Raw genomic sequence first — 14,072 nt, 5'->3', positions numbered from 1 at the left:
CCGCTTAAAGCATGTTTGTCGTGACAATGGAGCTCCCGTCAAGATGGTGGGATGTTCAGTCTGAGCTAAATGTGTTACTTTTTCTTTCAAGTGAAAGGATTTATTTTAATCCGGCATAGTTTCCAATCTTAAAGTAACAGTTGCACATTTAGGGAAATAAGATTTTCACTTTCTTGCCAAGAGTCAGGTTAACAACTGTGTGTGTGTCTCTACAGGCTGCAGATGTTTGCGGGTTTGCTTCTGTTAGAAGACTGGAAAGAAACAGTTTGTCCAAGTGTAACAAAATCTGCATCCCAGTATTACCAGCAGTTATTCAAGTTATACATTTTTCTTTAAACATACTCACTATATCAAAGATTGGCCTTCAAATTTGGCTTTTGGGCTGTTGCCATCTTGTCTGTTCAGGAGTTTTTTTGTTTTCTTTTGTGAGATCATATGTAGATAATTGGGTAGACCAGAGGGGTATACTGAGAAGCAAGATTAATAGATTAGCCAGATATCTCAAGCTTAAAGTCAGAGTTTCCTGTGTTACGAAAGGGGCTCTCTTTTTACCCTGCTAAATCACCATGGTAACTGATGTAGAACACATAACCTGGTTATGTCAGTTTAACCCTTTCATACATAGCGGTCACGACAGTGGACAGCTATTCAAAGGCTGTTTTCTTGTATTTGTATCGGTGTTGATGGCATACTTGCACATAAAGCACCACATTGCACACTGACATGTCACTCCATACCCTGGCACCCACTAGTCCTTTAATGTTATTATAGATGTGTGACGTGTTTCTGTTATTTAACCCTTTCAAGCATGAATTATGACAACCTTAATCAAGATTTTTTCAATTATTTTTATTCATCTTTCATGCCGAAATATTAGGGGGGAAAAAATCCTGATTGAGGTTGTCATAATCCATGCATGTAAGGGTTAAAATCCTCTCAAATTGCCACATTTTCATTTACTCCTTTGTGTACTTCATGTTTCAAGCACAGTATAGATTTTCTGTTGGGTTTACATGTTTTATATGAAACATATGTAATGCAGATTTATTCCATACTCGAATAAAACCACAGAGTTAAGTGCAAACTGCATTGTGTAACCACGGTAACTTCTGACCCCACTTCCGCCAGTCCCTTTATTGTGGCGGGAATGATTCCTGTATAAGTCCCTGCTCCTCTGGCTGCTGTTGTCCCTGTGGTTGGTGTACTTGTCAGATCACGACAAATTTTGCACTACAGGCCAGTTGACAGCGTGCAATAACCCGGCCGATTCATTCATCTTTACACTACCTCACACTCGACTCAACGGTGAGTTATTTGTTTGTTTTGTTTTGTCACAATTAATGTACATGCGGAGCCGCGATCGCACATCCTACAATGCCGGTAAGCTAATGCTAGGCTAGCGACAGTAAGTGCAATTACTAGTGTCATCTATTGAATATTGTTGTTTTTGTTTATTCCATTATGGCCGAATGTTGACTTAACGTATCTAGAGTTGAATGAGTGATTTGATTTTTGTAGTTTTGTCCGTTTTGGATGTTTTTTGTTACTTTTCTGATGAAATGCCGAAACGGCCTATGAGATTTTGCATTGAGTTAAATTCCATTTACATTATTGAATCTGTTGCGCAACACCTGTGATTAAATGAGTTTTGTAAATATATTTGATTAACTTTGGATAATATTTATTAGCTTTAACGCTGATATACTTTGATGGGACCCATGAGAATGTCTTTCTATAATAGTATTTAGAATGACATTCATTATAAGAGATGATGGTTTATTGATTGTTGTATGAAACGTGGCATTGATTACTTGACTTTGTTATTTATGGATTTATGTATTTATTTTGTCACAGCAGTAGAATGCTGTTTCATTTTCTTCTGTGAATGATAATTTGTTTTTTGACCTTGTTTAGGTCAGGTTTTTTTTGTTCTCCCGCGATCAGCCCTGATCAGCGCGAGATGGCGAGCCACCCGACCACCGCTACGTTGCGGTAGGAATTGTGAACCTATGGACTGAATCACAAATTGTTGACACATGACCTATCACAGGTCCATGGAACTAAACTAAATCACATACTGGACTACACCTCATCCCACCTCCTTTTGGAACCTACTAAGCTGTTTTGTATTGTCAACATTATTTTTGTTTGTGATATATATGCATATGTTTTTATTTCTTTTGTACATCCGTCTATACACTTCTCATAACAAACATAATATATATATATATATTTGAGCTCTACTTTTGTTTCCTGTGTTTTATTCACACCCTTAGGCTCCATAGTCGAATCTTATTCTGATAGCTCATTGTCTATGAGGCTGCAGTCAGGCGCCCTGGTCCTTTAACCGCGTTACAAGTGGCGAGCCAGAGGAGCAGCCTTTGTGTGTGAATATTTTGGGGTCTTACGTACAATTTTCTTTACTTATTTACTTTGCTTTTGCTGAACATAAAATCAAAAATGGATTCAGTTGCACTTTCTGGCATAAATATATCACAGTCTGTGATGATCTCCGGTGTGTCTAACACAAAATCTGATAATGAAATTCTTGACTACTTGCGTACTTATGGGAATCTTAACCGTCATTTTTACGTAAATGATCCCGCAAGTACTTTCTTCAAAAACCTGATCGCTGAGTTTGTAGATACCACTGCTTTTACAACTCTAGAGCCGTTTCTGCCATACACCCACTGTTCTAAAAGTGTTGCCGACCTTGTTTTCCGCGTCACAGCTTTGGCCTGTGAGTACGCCGCCACGGAGGACAGCAGCAGTCCCCCTCCCAATTACCTCAAAGAGCTCAAGCATATTGCTGATCGCAGCGGGCACCGGTTTGAAGATGTCTTGAAGACAGTAATGAGGCAGATTGGTCAACATTTGCATGAAGCAGGAGCAGGTGATGATGGAAAAATTGAATATGATGAGGAAAATGGAGTAGATGAGGACATTGGTGTAGAGGAAGAAGAAAGGGAACTGGAGCGGCAGCAATTGTCTTCACCTCCTGCCAGACAGGTTTCCACTGACCAGCAGGGGGCACGACCTCGTCAAAGCCAGACTGGACCAACTCCAAGAGTATCACTCACAGCCCCTGATCTCAACCCACCACAAATACAAAGGGTTGTTGTTGAGCATGTGGTCCGAAACCCAGACATAAGCACCACAACTTCACTACGTCTCCGTGCTTTTTCAGGAAGGATTCCTAAGCCAAGTAGTGAAGCAGATTTTGAATCATGGCGTTCCCAAATTGATCTACTGCTTGCCGACCCCAGTTTGTCAGCTCTATACGTCGCCAGGCGTATTATAGAGAGCCTGTTGTCACCTGCTGCTGATTTGGTTAAAGGTCTAAGTCCCAACACATTGCCTTCAGTCATACTAAGTGTACTTGACTCCGCTTTTGGAACAGTTCAAGATGGTGAAGAATTGTATGCTCAATACTTAAACATTCTTCAAAATCCAGGTGAACGACCATCCGCTTACCTCCAAAGATTGCAGCTAACCCTCAGCACTGTTGTAAAGCAAGGAGGACTTGCAGCTGCTGACATGAATAAGCATCTGCTGAAGCAGTTTTGTCGTGGGTGTTGGGATAACACTATACTAACCAAACTACAATTAGAACAGCAAAAGGACAACCCACCACCTTTCTCTGACTTGTTGTTGTCGTTACGGACAGAAGAAGACAGACAAATTGCTAAGGAGTCACTTATGAAGAAATACATCGGTTCATCAAAACAAAAAGCTAACATCCAATCCCAAAGTACTTGTTCTTGTGGGCACTCTACAGCCAATGAAGAGCTAAAAGAAATGAAAAAACAACTCCAAACCCTCCAACAGCAAATGTCCCAAAAACGTCCAACCGAGTCAAAGTTTAAGCCACGACAAACCAAATCCAGTCATTCTTCACCTCAGTCAAATACCAGACCCAAGCCATGGTACTGTTTTAACTGTGGAGAAGATGGCCATGTTTCTTCCACCTGCAACAACAGAGCAAACTCCAGTCTTGTTGAACAGAAAAAGAGCCAATTAAGAAAAAAACAGCAAGAGTGGGACGCTAGAAATACTTCATCTTTAAACTAGAAGGAGTTTCTGTGGTGGGACACACAGGAGCTGCGTGCACGAACAGTCCCAGAAACCACAACAAATCTCCATTGTTGCCTAAAGGGCTTGTGGGGACGAAAAGCACAGGCCAAATTCAAATCAAAGGCAACCATTTCAACTGTCTTCTTGATTCTGGCTCTCAGGTTACTACGATTCCTTTTTCCTTCTATAATACTTACCTTTCAGACCATCCAATCAAACCACTGGATGATCTGTTGTAAGTAGAAGGAGCAAATGGACAAGCCGTACCTTACCTGGGATACATTGAGATTAACATGACGTTCCCAGCTAATTTTCTTGGTTCATCCATTAATGTTGATACACTTGCGCTTGTCGTGCCTGACGTCCAGCAATCACCCCCAATGATACTTGTTGGTACCAACACTCTTGACGTTGCATACAGCAAACACTGTGATACCCTCTCTGAGCAGTCATTCCTGCCATCTGGTTCCGGTTACATTGCAGTTTATAAAATCCTCCAGTGTCGCCACATCCAGAATTCAAATGACCAGTATGCTCCTGTAATCTTAAAGTCAGACCAACCGCATACGATTACTGCCGGCCAAACCACTGTCCTTGAGGGATGCCTGGTCACAAGGCTATTCCAAGGTGAGAAAGCAGTTATTCTGGAACAACCCACCTCCAGTTCTCTGCCTGGTGGACTCCTAGTAAAAACCTGCCTTGTGGACTTACCTAAACGTCGGCCATATTCTCTGCCTGTTGTAGTGAGTAATGAGTCCGACCATGAAATCCACATTCCAGCTCGAGCTATTATTGCAGAAATCAGCGCCTTCCAAGAGGTCATTTCCAAAGAGCAACCCACCCAGTATTCAGACCAGTCTATAGAGTCATTACCTCCATCTCAACCACCATACAACTTTGGAGATTCCCCCTTAACTCCAGACTGGAAAGAACGCATTGTTCAAAAACTCAACACTATTCCTGAAGTATTTGCCAAACACGATCTGGATTTCGGCAGGACCAACAAAGTTAAACACCAAATCAAATTGTCCGATCCAACTCCTTTCAAGCAAAGACCACGACCAATTCACCCTCAAGATCTTGATGCTGTCAGGAAGCACCTGCAAGAACTTCTTGACTCTGGCGTTATCAGAGAATCTGACTCACCATTTGCCTCTCCAATTGTGGTTGCACGCAAAAAGAACGGCAGTATACGTCTTTGTATTGACTACCGCAAACTCAATCTGCAAACAATCAAAGATGCTTATGTTCTGCCTAAACTGGAAGACACCTTCTCCGCACTTGCAGGATCAAAGTGGTTCACGGTGCTAGACCTCAAGTCGGGTTACTACCAAATCGAAATGGAGGAGAAGGATAGGGCAAAGACTGCCTTTGTCTGCCCAGTAGGATTTTGGGAATTTAATCGGATGCCACAAGGGATTACCAACGCACCAAGCACTTTCCAACGGCTGATGGAAAAATGCATGGGAGAATTAAATCTAAAAGAAGTATTGGTTTTCATTGACGATCTCATTGTCTTTGCACCAACTCTTGAGGAACATGAAGCTCGCCTGATGAAAGTTCTCACCAGACTCAAAGATTTTGGCTTGAAGCTTTCACTTGAGAAATGCATGTTCTTCCAGACATCGGTGAAGTATCTGGGCCATGTAGTGTCCCAGGCTGGTGTTGAAACTGATCTGGACAAGATTTCCACACTCACTTCTTGGCCAGTGCCAAAAAACTTGAAGGAATTAAGATCTTTCCTTGGTTTTGCTGGGTACTACAGACGTTTTGTCCAGGGATATTCGGCCATTGTCAAGCCGTTACATGAACTCACTGCTGGTTATCCACCTTCTCAGAGGAAACTGAGACGAACTGTAAAGCCAGAGAATTACCTCAACCCCAAAGAGCCATTTGGAGGACGATGGACGCAAATGTGTCAACAAGCTTTTGAGTCCATTATTGACAAACTCACTTCTGCCCCAGTTCTGGCATTTGCTGATCCCCAGAAACCATACACACTCCACACTGATGCCAGTGCCACCGGTCTTGGTGCGGTGCTGTATCAAGAGCAGGATGGAAAAAACAGAGCTGTAGCATATGCCAGCAGAGGTCTTTCCCGGAGTGAGTCAAAGTATCCCGCCCACAAATTGGAGTTTCTTGCTTTGAAGTGGGCGGTGACTGAAAAATTCCACGACTACCTTTATGGTGCTCTGTTTACAGTTGTGACAGACAGCAACCCATTAACATACCTCTTATCATCAGCAAAACTTGACGCTACCGGTTACAGATGGCTTTCAGCTTTGTCCACTTTCACCTTCAAATTAATCTACAGAGCAGGAAAGCAGAACTCGGATGCTGATGGTTTGTCTCGCCGACCTCATGGTGAACTGTCTGATGATCCTCTGTCACAGAAAGAACGTGAGCGAATCTGGAGATTTGCATGGCAACATCTCAATGAACCGGATTATGTCTCTATTGACCAGCATACCATCAAAGCAGTTTGTGACCGTCATCTGATGTACAGTTCAAGCACGGATCCTGATCTTGCTCTGGTGTTATCAATGTCTGTCAATGTCGACAGTCTGCCTGACAGTTTCACGGACGACATCCAGTTCACCTCCATGGTACTCCCCCAAATCTCAACAGCTGACCTTGCAGCCAAACAACGCCTTGACCCTGTCATCCGGCATGTTATAGCTCAGGTTGAACGAGGCGAGTCACCACCGCCATTCCTGAGGGAAGAACTTCCCGATCTACCTCTATTACTGCGAGAAGTAAATAAACTGGAGCTCCATAACACCCTTCTCGTCAGGAAGAGACAAGTGGGAAGTGACTTCGCATACCAGCTAGTGCTACCTGAGGAATATCGACCAGTTGTACTTAACCACCTACATGATCAAATGGGTCACATGGGAATTGACAGAACGCTGGACTTGGTCCGTTCCCGGTTTTATTGGCCTAAGATGACAAGTGATGTGGTCAATAAAATAAGACAGTGCGAAAGATGCGTGAGACGCAAATCCCCATCTGAACGAGCCGCACCTCTGGTCAATATCAAAACCTCTCATCCCATGGAACTGGTGTGTATGGATTTTCTCTCTGTGGAACCAGATCGTGGAGTCAAAGACATACTTGTCATAACTGACCATTTCACAAAATATGCCATTGCTGTGCCAACACCAAACCAGAAAGCCAGGACTGTTGCCAAATGTTTATGGGACAACTTTCTTGTGCATTATGGTATCCCAGAACGTTTGCACAGTGACCAAGGCCCTGACTTTGAATCCAGAATCATCCGAGAGCTTTGTGAAATGGCTGGGATCCACAAAATAAGAACCACTCCATACCATCCAAGAGGCAATCCTGTTGAACGGTTTAACCGAACATTACTGGATATGCTAGGAACACTCACAGCTCAACAGAAATCCCATTGGAAAGATTTTGTAAAACCCCTGGTGCATGCATACAATTGCACAAGAAACGATGTTACAGGTTTTTCACCATATGAGCTTATGTTTGGCCGCCAACCTCGCTTACCGGTGGACTTGGCCTTTGGACTACCCCTTGCCAAAGAAGGATCAACATCCCACACACAATATGTGGACAAACTAAAGTCCCACCTAGAAGAAAGTTACAAGCTGGCCATCGAAAACTCAGAAAAGGTGATGAAACGTAACAAAAACAGATTTGATAAAAATGTCACTGCATCACAGCTGAATGTTGGAGACAGAGTTCTTGTGAGGAACGTGCGGCTAAGAGGCAAACACAAGCTTGCAGATAAATGGGAGTCATCTGTGTACATTGTAGTGAAGAAAGCCGGCACTCTTCCTGTGTATACAGTTCGACCCGAAGGCCAAGACAAGCCCCTGAGAACTTTACATCGAGACCTCCTACTGCCCTGTGGGTATTTACCACCTGAAAAGGAAATGCTTACTAAGCAGAAGAGGAAAATGCCTGTCTTACCCGTGTCTCCTGTACGTGCTGATGATGCTGATAACAATGACGAAGAGGAACTAATCTCATACCTACCTGTTCCCTTCTCTGCTGAACCTGTCACCTTCACAACAACCATCGACTTACCCAATACTCCGCAACCTGTGCCTCTAATCAACCAGCCCGATGTCCCTGTAGTATTGGCTACAGAGGAAGAGAATGCTATCCTCTCAGAGGAACCTGTACCTGCTGAAGAGGAACAAGTTATTGCTAGCGGAACCGTGGAAGCTGGCTTTGAGCCAGTTGATCTTGTCGAAACTTCTCACGATGAAGAAAGTCTGTCTTCTGATTCGGAAGGATCCAGAAGTAACTTGTCACAATACTCACCTACTGAATCAGAGCCTCTCAGTCCTGAGGCAGAACCACCTTTGAGGCATTCAACCCGCACCAGGAATCCTCCTGATCGGCTGCAATACATCAAGCCTGGTAAGCCTCTGTTAAAGAGCGTTCAGACCTTCCTGCATGGGTTAAGTTCTGTCTTCTCCTTCGCTCTTCAAGACGATGAAGAAGAGGAGACGATGCCTTCACACCTCAGCCAACCAGTCATTCGCTGCCAGCCTAGTCCATGTACGAGGACGTCCATGAGATTAGGGGGGGAGAGTGTAACCACGGTAACTTCTGACCCCACTTCCGCCAGTCCCTTTATTGTGGCGGGAATGATTCCTGTATAAGTTCCGGGTCAATCAGCTGCATGTCCCTGCTCCTCTGGCTGCTGTTGTCCCTGTGGTTGGTGTACTTGTCAGATCACGACAAATTTTGCACTACAGGCCAGTTGACAGCGTGCAATAACCCGGCCGATTCATTCATCTTTACACTACCTCACACTCAACTCAACGGTGAGTTGTTTGTTTTGTTTTGTCACAATTAATGTACATGCGGAGCCGCGATCGCACATCCTACAATGCCGGTAAGCTAATGCTAGGCTAGCGACAGTAAGTGCAATTACTAGTGTCATCTATTGAATATTGTTGTTTTTGTTTATTCCATTATGGCCGAATGTTGACTTAACGTATCTAGAGTTGAATGAGTGATTTGATTTTTGTAGTTTTGTCCGTTTTGGATGTTTTTTGTTACTTTTCTGATGAAATGCCGAAACGGCCTATGAGATTTTGCATTGAGTTAAATTCCATTTACATTATTGAATCTGTTGCGCAACACCTGTGATTAAATGAGTTTTGTAAATATATTTGATTAACTTTGGATAATATTTATTAGCTTTAACGCTGATATACTTTGATGGGACCCATGAGAATGTCTTTCTATAATAGTATTTAGAATGACATTCATTATAAGAGATGATGGTTTATTGATTGTTGTATGAAACGTGGCATTGATTACTTGACTTTGTTATTTATGGATTTATGTATTTATTTTGTCACAGCAGTAGAATGCTGTTTCATTTTCTTCTGTGAATGATAATTTCTGTTTTTTGACCTTGTTTAGGTCAGGTTTTTTTTGTTCTCCCGCGATCAGCCCTGATCAGCGCGAGATGGCGAGCCACCCGACCACCGCTACGTTGCGGTAGGAATTGTGAACCTATGGACTGAATCACAAATTGTTGACACATGACCTATCACAGGTCCATGGAACTAAACTAAATCACATACTGGACTACACCTCATCCCACCTCCTTTTGGAACCTACTAAGCTGTTTTGTATTGTCAACATTATTTTTGTTTGTGATATATATGCATATGTTTTTATTTCTTTTGTACATCCGTCTATACACTTCTCATAACAAACATAATATATATATATATATATATATATATTTGAGCTCTACTTTTGTTTCCTGTGTTTTATTCACACCCTTAGGCTCCATAGTCGAATCTTATTCTGATAGCTCATTGTCTATGAGGCTGCAGTCAGGCGCCCTGGTCCTTTAACCGCGTTACAATTGCATTGTCACAGGAATGTGCATGTTGTTTAGAAAATGTGTACATGTTTTATATTTGATTCTCATTGGCTATTTAATCTGTTTCACACAGCTGGAATTCCAACAACTGGAACGCAAAACAGACACATCAAGAATACCTGTTCAATCAGTGCAATTAATTTCACTTTCATCTGCCAACAAACCTTATTAGTCTATGAGATGGTAACCTTTAATGTTTAAATGTATCCAGGTTTAAGTTTCAGAACTTGCAGCCATCACCTTGTAAATAAACAGCAGCACTGAGAGCGCACTCAACAATAAAATACTTAAATAAATTGTATTTTATTACACTAACTCACCAGACACCACTATCTAATATTGTCACTGACTGGAGTAGGTGACACTCATAGGAATCATATTCTGTGAAGAAAAGCCATGTGACCTGTGAAACCTTTTTTTTATGTGAGCATGCACATTGTGATATCTGTTATCGCCAACTGGGGTTTTAGGATTTGTCAAGCCAAGCTAAGCCTAAGACAGCCTGGCTGTGTTGAACTTAATATAACCCTCTAAGGAATTACTAGCTGATGCCAGCACTAGCTAGAGCTGATAAAAAAAGAAGCATTCATATCTCAAAGTGATATTAAATGGGATGCTAACTTTGATTTAAAAAGACAATTTAAAAATTAAATTGACTTTCACAGGAAACTGGGTAGCTGACTCCAAAGTCTGTCCTTTACAATCAAGTACTGAAGAAAACAGAAATGCACCCACCCACCTAGAAATGCTAGCTGTGTACCTTATTACAGGCGTAACATTTTGCAAGAAGGGTATGCAGTAAAAATGAATAAATACCCATCATGCAGTTGTTTGGAAGAGGAACGTAAAGTAGAGCAGTCAGAACTGTTTTTGTATCAGGCTGTCAACATATTTCTTGTAAATTTGGGCATTTTAACATATTTTTGTGTGTGTGTGTGTGTGTGTGTGTGTGTGTGTGTGTGTGTGTGTGTGTGTGTGTGTGTGTCTCTCACATCTGGAATGTAAGGGTGTGGTTAGATGAGAGTGATCTTGGAAGGAAAAAACACTAAATCCTGACTGTGGCATTTCCAGTTGAGCCAAAAAAAAAAAAAAAACAGAAAACCACACAAATGCAGAAAGACTTACATGAAATTGTAATGAATGCAAACAAAATAATGACTGTAAGCACAATTTTTAATAATATTACTATTTTCTTACCTTTACAAACAAAATGTTGTCGAAATGTGGAACTCTGTCTCTTTTTTCATGCAACAGCTGATTCAGTGAGATTTAATCACAATGCAAATGATGCTTTTTTTTTATTGTAAGGGGAGACTTCTTCACACACAAAGGTTAGTTGTGGTTTTCACGCACTTCTGTGCTCTGACCATTATTTTTTACATATACATGCTTCTCTTAAGCAATGTTAATAGAAGACATAGTGTATTTTCACTGCTATGCAGATGATATTCAGTTATATCTATGAAGCCAGATGACAGAAATCAAATAACTAAACTACAGGTATACCTTAAAGACATAAAAGCCTGAATGTCCCATAATTTTCTTCTCCTGATTTCAGATGAAATTGAGGTTTTTGTGCTCAGCTCTAAAAATCTTAGAACCATGATGTGTACCCAAATACTTACTATGGACATTATTACCTTGGTCGGCAGTAACACTGTGAGAAATCTTTGAGTCGTTTTTGATCAAGATATGTCCTTCAGTGTGCATATTAAACAAATTGCTTTCTGTCCATGCAATATGTGTAAAATTAGAAACAGCTTGCCTCAGAGTCCATGCCTTTATCATGTCACAACTGGACTATTGTAAGCCAATATTATTGGACTGTTCTAGAAGTTTCCTCTGTTGATCCAGAACGCTGTAAGACCTCATAGTACTTTACATGTTGGGGAGGTAATTTAGCCATTTGAATCAGCTGTGTTGGATCAAGGACACATGTAAAACCTGGAGGACACTGGCACTCGAGGCCTGGAGTTTCCTACCCCTGGTCTAGAGAACTGCAGCATATGTGCAGTAATATTGTGGTTTAATCGACATCGATTACTGAATGTGTTATCTGCATCATCAAACTAGCTTCTTCATTAATTATTTATTACATTAATAGTGTTAATGAACCAGTTCCAATCTTTTTTATGTTATAATTGAGACTGTAAGTCATAGGTGTCAAACTCCAGGCCAGTGTCCTGCAGGTTTTAGATATGTCCTTGATCCAACACAGCTGATTTAAATGGCTAAATGACCTCCTCAATATGTCTTGAAATTCTCCAGAAGCCTGGGAACAAACTAATCATTTGATTCAGGTGTGTTGACCGAGGGTGAGATCTAAAACCTGCAGGACACCGGCCCTGGAGGCCTGGAGTTCGACACCCCTTCTGTAAGTCAAAGCTATTGTGAAATACTGCAGTTATAAGTCATCATCACTACATATCATAAGTGTGAGACATTTTTTTTTTTGCCATAAATGAAACAAAAAATCAAAGCAGTTCTTTTATAATTCCCTCCTTCGTGTTTGCAGATGCATACTGTTATATTGAGATAGAAAGGTGGAGGAGGTAGATGTCTCCCAAGGACACGTGTCACACTGCGTCCTGCTTTGGTTTGCAGTCCTGAGTTGTTGGCTCGGTGCTGAGATGTTTGCAGTGGCCCTTCTCATGGCTTTTCTTTTGCCCCTTGCTGCTGGCCTGGAAGCATGTCCAGCTGTCCCATCATTCTGTCAGCGCTGCTGTCTCCCTCAGCCCCAGATTAAAAACGCTAAAGGGGCCGCCAGGAAAAGTGGCTTGCCCTCGTCTCTCAGGACTTATGTCAAAAATGTTTCAGTCCTCAGGTAATTTGCTACAGTCTGGGATCCTTTCACTATTTACATCAAAGACCTTTGCAAAAAGAGGGAAAGAGAAAGAAATGAAAGGTAGGAAAAAATGATATTTAGTTGTGAGTAGTGACAGATCTACATTCTTGAGTATTGACATGCGATCTTAGTGAGGAGTCCTCCTCTCTGCGCGGATGCTTACGGAGTCTAGAGCAGTCCTTCAATCTGACTGATAAAAGCAGTGGGTCCGTGGACTGTCTTCCAAAGCAAAGCTTAGTCAAACAAATCGACTCAACTCCAAAAGAATGCACAGTCACTCCTACACAAATAGACAGCACACCAGACACCAGAGGTTCAGAAAATCACAAACAGTTACTCCAGAGAGCAGTTCCTCATCTGTTTTTCTCACATTCGACAGATTCCAAAATATGAAGGGCAAAATGTGCATAATGTGCTGTCTGGATTTTTCCTCTGCATACTTTTCAGGCAATTTCATCATGTTGCCAAAATATAGGGAGGAGCACTGAATCAGTCTGAAATGGCCTTGGGAAGGTGCACAAGTATTCTGCATTTAAATGTAAGCTGATTCTCCCTCCTGTGTAAGATCATTTTCCGCTGTTGGACCTACAAACGGGTTAAGACCTGTGAAATGAGGGAGAGGAATCAGAAGTGTTCCGATTTTGAAAGTGTATTTGTGTTTTTTGATTTAGTTTCAATGACAAATACCAAGGAAAAAATATCAGGACTGATGATTTTTATTTAAAAAATTGAAATGATCTTTTTGGGGCAACGTGATATGGTGCATAGCACTGTCACCTCACAGCGAAGAGGTCCGGGGTTCGACTATAAGCTTGGGCCATTCTCCCCGTATCCTTGAGGAATCTCTTCAGTTTCCTCCAAAGTCCAAATACATGTATGGGGTTAGGTTAATTGGCCGTAGGTGTGAATCTGTTTCTCTGTGTTAGCCCTTCAACAAACTGGCAGCTGGGATAGTTGGGAGTTTTAATCTATTGAGCATTTTACACAAGTTATAACAGACAGTTCAACACGTGGTTTTTAGCTTAGTTTTCGTCTGGCCTGACCAATGGGCTCCGGTCATGGTGAGGCGTCCGTCATCCATCGACAGTCCATAATAAGACACGTTACTTCTCCCAGAGTACTGGTTAGATTTTAGTGAAACAAGATTAATTTGTCCTGCCGGTAACTGTGAGCCCCACTGACACCTTAGGGGATTTGAATGTTTCCATACGTCACACATTACAATAACCTGTGACTTGAGCGACCAGATCACTGACTTTGAGG

This window comes from Rhamphochromis longiceps, linkage group LG2 (assembly GCF_057381845.1).
Source record: "Rhamphochromis longiceps isolate RC_006_pf linkage group LG2, R_longiceps_female_GT1.1, whole genome shotgun sequence".
NCBI lineage: Eukaryota > Metazoa > Chordata > Actinopteri > Cichliformes > Cichlidae > Rhamphochromis > Rhamphochromis longiceps.
This window is presented reverse-complemented; position numbering follows the sequence as displayed.